This window comes from Sphaerodactylus townsendi, linkage group LG14 (genome assembly GCF_021028975.2).
Source record: "Sphaerodactylus townsendi isolate TG3544 linkage group LG14, MPM_Stown_v2.3, whole genome shotgun sequence".
NCBI lineage: Eukaryota > Metazoa > Chordata > Lepidosauria > Squamata > Sphaerodactylidae > Sphaerodactylus > Sphaerodactylus townsendi.
The window spans coordinates 33,569,858-33,575,857 of record NC_059438.1 but is presented as its reverse complement, the minus strand read 5'-3'; positions in this window follow the sequence as shown (position 1 = coordinate 33,575,857).

Genomic DNA, 6,000 nt, shown 5'->3' with positions numbered 1-6,000 from the left:
CGCTTTCTGTGGGGAAAATTAGACCACTTCTGGTGTGACTTTTCATGCTGGCGTGAGGCCGGGGAGCAGACCGCAGTGGGTAATCAGATACTGAATATTTAAATGAAGAAATGTACTAAAACAAATGACAAGAATGCTCATTGGAAACAACAGGGGATGCCCAAAGGCTGGTTAGATGAAATGGGAGCCAGGAATGCTAGTTGACTTGCATAAGCTGCATTGAAATATTTTCTTTTTCCTGTAATATAGATTGGCAACCCTTCTCCACATGGATGGTCTTCATTCCAGAGCGGAAACTGAAGGGAGAGATTTTTTCCGTTTGGTTAAGCAGGAAAAACTCACATTTGTGCGGTGCCACATCTGTGGTCCTAATGATGGTGGCCCCTCTGTTTTGTGCTCTTGTTATGATTGCTCTCAAAGACTATAGGAAGGGACCAGAGGTGGGATCCAGCAGGTTCTCACCAGTTCCCGAGAGTGGGTTACTAATTATTTGTGTGTGCTGAGAGGGGGTTACTAATTGGGTCTGCTTTTCCGTTAGAAATTCCATTAGGTCCAAAAATCATAAAGTCCTGTTGTTTCCTATGTGGCTGGTTAGTGAAGGTAGAAAAAGGGATAATTCTCCCTGTTGGGCTGTTTTAAAAACATGTTTTAGAAATATGGTAAAGTTCCTGGTTTAAGGAAAGTATCCTTCTTTTGATTTCTGGAAACAAAATTAAGTATTTGAAAGTTTATTTGACAGGCAGTCAATTAGAGGAGAAGTAGTTGTTTCTGTTGGCAGTAGACGATAGGACTTGCTATAATGAATTTAAATTATGGACAGAAAGATACCAGCTGGAAATTAGGAACTTTTTTTTTACAGTAAGAGTTTTTTACAGTAACAGAGAAATTATTAATGCCCCGCCCCCAGAATGCCCGGCCACGCCCCTGTCGTGCCCTGCCCAGCCCCATTGGCGCTATACCACTGTTTGAATCCCACCACCATGGGAACCTGTTACTAAAATTTTTGGATCCCACCACTGGAAGAGACTGTAATGTAGTAATGGATCTTCTTTTAGAAAAAAGTTGTAAGAGTTTCCTCACCTCAAAATTGATCCAGTTGAGTTTTGCAAGATTGCATGATGTTAGCCAGAGAATATATGTACATTTCTCAGACTCACCATGTCAGCTCTTGACTGGACTATTTTCTTGCCAGTGGCTTACTGCTACCTAAAAGTGCTTTCTTGCTGTGTTGGTGCCTGTGTTATTTCTGAGCATCTATTTGTCATGGGAACTCAAAACCATTACCGGGTGCTTGATGGAGGTGAGACTATATTGTATATGAATCTGATTGGTAAAATTAGCTACTGGCATCAGTGATAGGGATTTAGATTTTCCCTTGTCCTCAGTTTTATGTTTTCAGTGGAAACTGGGATCACAGGAAGTTGAATAGGGGTGAAGGACTCCTTTGACCTCTTGCTATGTAGGTATGAATTTAAAAAGATCCTTAATTAGCAGAGATACGGAAGCAGCATCCAGTAGGAAGGCAGAGAGCCAGAGATACTTTGAGTTGCTTTTTATAAAAGTTTACTGACTTAGAAGGGAAGGGTTACATGGAATAAAACAAATAAATGCTGTACTGCTCTGTTACATATTTACAGTATTATTGCTCTATTTTCATTCTACTTCCTGTTGGGATTTTGCAAGTGTCTGTCACAACCTCAGTTATAAAAGGGTTAACTGTTTGTATGTTAACAAGTTGATGAAGTCATTGTTTATGACCTGGTCTATTGATTAGCTATTGGTCAGTGAGATAGCCATTGCTTACATGGTAGTGAGCACGTACATCTGAAGTTAGAAAGTTAACTCTGTTTCTTTGATGGAGCGGACACGACACCAGCACCACGACGGCCATGAGCATGAGACAGATGTAACCAAATGTACAGTAATGTAGATGTGTAACAGGAAACGATTTCTTATTTTATCTCCATGTAACCCTCCCTTTATAGTTAGTAAACTTATATATAAAAAGCAACTGAGAATCTGTCTCTTCTGTTCTGCTCTGCTAATATACATACCCAAGATTTCTGTCCATAACTTCTGATGTATGTGCTCACTACCACGCAAACAATGGTTATCTGACTGACCAATAGCTATCAATAGGTTAGGTCATAAACATTGACTCCAGCAACTTTACATACAAACAGTTAACCCTTTGTATTGTCGAAGGTTATCAAAGCTGGAATCAAGGGCTGGAGCATAGATTAAGAAAGGCTATATAGCCGTGTTCTAGCAGCATTCTCTCCTGACGTTTCGCCTGCATTAGTGGCTGGCATCTTCAGAAGGACCTGAAGATGCCAGCCACAGATGCAGGCGAAACGTCAGGAGAGAATGCTGCTAGAACACGGCCATACAGCCCGGAAACCACACAGCACCCCAGCGATTCCGGATCTGAAGAGGATCTGAAGATGCCAGCCACAGATGCAGGCGAAACGTCAGGAGAGAATGCTGCTAGAACACCGCCATACAGCCCAGAAACCACACAGCACCCCAGTTAACCCTTTTATGACTGGTTGCAAGAGACTCTTGCAAATAGCAACATGTTACCAAAAGGAACTCTGCACAGGCTCTGAGGAACCTAGCTGCAGCATAGGTTACGTGCTTAGCTGAGTCAGTGCAACAGCATTGCTTTCCATTTGAATATCTTTCTGCTGTCCTTGCTGGCCGTTTTTATGCGTATAGTTTGTTTTGCCTTTTTCTTCCCACTTTGAATCCATCTTCACCCTCTTTTTATAATAAACCCTTTTATAAAAACTTTTTTTTGCACTTAGTCCAATCTATTTCTCTGGGATATTTCTCCTGGCTCAAAATTATTACAAATGTTTAATGCTGCCTCTACAGGGTGTAGAGAAATGAAGGATTCACTTTGATCACTTCCTCCACGGCTCTGAAAACTGTGCCAAGCTGTACTTCTCTAATTTTTTTTCACTGATCTGCAGTATTGCCTGATAACAGCAGGTCTGCTGGTGGTTATAACATGTCTATATTTGCTGAAGTTCCTGCTTCTCAGCCGCGCTTACTCACACAGGCTTTCTCTGGGCGTGGCTCATAGTTCCTTTGTCCTCTGATTCTAGCCAGGAAACAGCTTTCAGTTTAATCTAGTGCACGCTCCATTCTCCACTTCTGCCACCATTACTATTTCCGGGCCCAATGATAACAGCAAAGAGAGTAAGAAAAGGCTTAAAACAACTTTAGAACAAAGATCTCCAACAGCAATCTCTTAAGCCTTGTTTTGTAATTCAGGCAGGAGACCTTAGGGCAGTGATGGCGAACCTATGGCACGGGTGCCAGAGGTGGCACTCGGAGCCCTCTCTGTGGGCACGCACACACAGAGTTCATCATGTGGGGAGGCGGAAAATCACCCACCCACCCACATCCTAGGTTGGCCTGGGCCACTTCTAGGCATGATGTGTGTGCTGCACGCGACCGCTGGGTGATCAAGGAAGGACTCGGGCTGCAAGCGGGCCTGGTGCCTCGTGCTGCTGCCCGAGGGCGCAGAGGGAGGCAGAGATGCTAGAGGGGCACAGGAGTGGTAGCTGCCCAGGACTTGCTGGAGGCTGCAGAGCAGGCTGGCCTCTGCTCAGAAAGGGTGCAGGAGTTATAAGGGAGGAAGAGGGAGCCAAACTGCTTTTTTTCTAAACTGAAACCTTAGCATTCAGGTTAAATTGCCAGGTTGGCACTTTGCAATAAATAAATGGGGTTTGGGTTAGAATTTGGGGACTCAGTCTCAAAAAGGTTTGCCATCACTGCCTTAGGGCAAGTCCCAGCACTGTAAAATATAAGAAAACATCTTTAAATTGTAAATCTATTTTGTCCCAATTTTTCCAGCTGTAGTAAAGAGTAATAATACTGGCTTAATGAGGCTTTTGTAAGGCTCATAAAGATACTTGAAGAATGTGAAACTCTGAAGTGCTGTATAAGTACTAAATTATAGTCCAAGGTTAACAACAAAAGAGATATATTTCAGAGCTATGTTTTAAATAATACTCATTATGAACAACAGAAATATTTTATTGCAGATAATATACATAAATATTCTTCAATCCAGAGAGAGAATACAGCAGAGTAAGGATAACATATGTATACAGATACAATATATATGCAATATACAAAATATAATACACATTATGTATACATATATACACACACACTATAAGTGATATAGTACACAATATTTTATATATATTTACATATATAGAGACAGAATACATAATTTACATAAAACTAGAGAGATCATTCCCTTCCTATTCCAGATATTCATCTCTGCCCACTTTCTGGTCCTTCAGTCCTGAAAATTAAAACTCATGAACTGAACTGAAGATTATTCCTCATGTGAGGCTGGTAAGCATTTCTTCAGCCTCCTTGCTATGCCAGGTTATAGGTCTTTTGGGGGCAGCAATTTTGGTACTCTTATCTATGTCTTTCAAAAGAAACTAGTGGGTCTTTCCCATTACAATTTCTGCCACAGAAGGATTAATGGCTTTAAAATATCTGGAAATCCAAAGGACCTAGTAGATATAATGTTATAGCACTAGAGTGGTCTAGCAACTACTTGGTGACATTCCCAGATAAAAGCCACTTATCCTTCGGTGGCAGAAAGAAAGTTCTGCAAGCTTTGGAGCATATGGGGCTAAAGCAAGGGAGAGGGCCCATTTCCCACATGGCAGCTACCCTGTCTTTGCTGTGATTCCTCCAGCAAGGTCATAGTAAAGCAGGTTTGGGAGAGAATTCAGCAAAGCCAAGGAAAAGGTGGAAGGTACACAGATGAATCATGATGCTGTATGGAAGTCACACACACCCTTCCTGATACCGTGTTTCCCCAAAAATAAGACAATGTCTTATATTAATTTTTGCTCTAAAGATCGCGGCAATAAAGTCTTCCATTTTGCAAGAGGATCGTGTCTTATTTTTTAAACGCTCACTGACGTAACTGCATTGCTCTGGGTGTTCCGTTAAGCGGCGGCATTCTTTCAAACAAAAACTTTGCTACGTCTTGTTTTCGGGGGATGCTTTATATTTAGCACTTCAGCAAAACCTCTACTACGCCTTATTCTCAGGGGAGTCTTATTTTCCGGGAAACAGGGTAGGTCTGAATCCATACCAAACAGTAAGTGTAGACACAACATAACTCTGCATATGTTGATTTTCCAAAAGAAGCATGCGTGAAGAAGGGAACACAGAGGAGCCACCCCACCAGCCCAACCCGAGATTTACTCATGCAGCCTCGGTACTTCATCCCTCAGTACTAGACTGGACACAAACAGAAAAGCAGAAATCTAGCAGCTGGAAATAGGGCTAATTTTTAAAATCCCCCATGTAGAACTATGATTCAGATGCCCTCAACTCTGTCACAGAAACTTTGAGGAAGAAGAAGAAGAGTTTGGATTTATATCCCCCCTTTCTCTCCTGCAGGAGACTCAAAGGGGCTTACAATCTCCTTTCCCTTCCCCCCTCACAACAAACACCCTGTGAGGTAGGTGGGGCTGAGAGAGCTCCAAGAAGCTGTGATTCTGGCCCAAGGTCACCCAGTTTGGTGTGGTATCTGCTTAGGGGAGTGTACAGCCTGAGCTTTCAATCTGAATTCCCCAGGATAAAGCCACCACGAAGCTCCAGAGCAGCAGGCGGCGGGGAATCAAACCCGGTTCTTCCAGATTAGATACACGAGCTCTTAACCTCCTACGCCACTGCTGTTAAGTTAACCACAACATCCCAAGAAAACTCCTCCCCCTCCTTCCTTTTTTGGCCCAGAGAGAAATGGGGGGGGGGGCAGGGTCAAGGGAGGATATTGGGAAGAGGAATAGCTGCTTGTGGAAGGCACAATTTTGCTGGTGTTATTTCACACTTTTAAGCGCTGTTTGACCAGGGGCAACTGTGGGATGAAAGAAAGAGGAAGTGAATATCTGTATGTGGCAACCAATGCACTTCCATGATGCATCCCTGTTGCTTGGCATACAGACAGCTGTT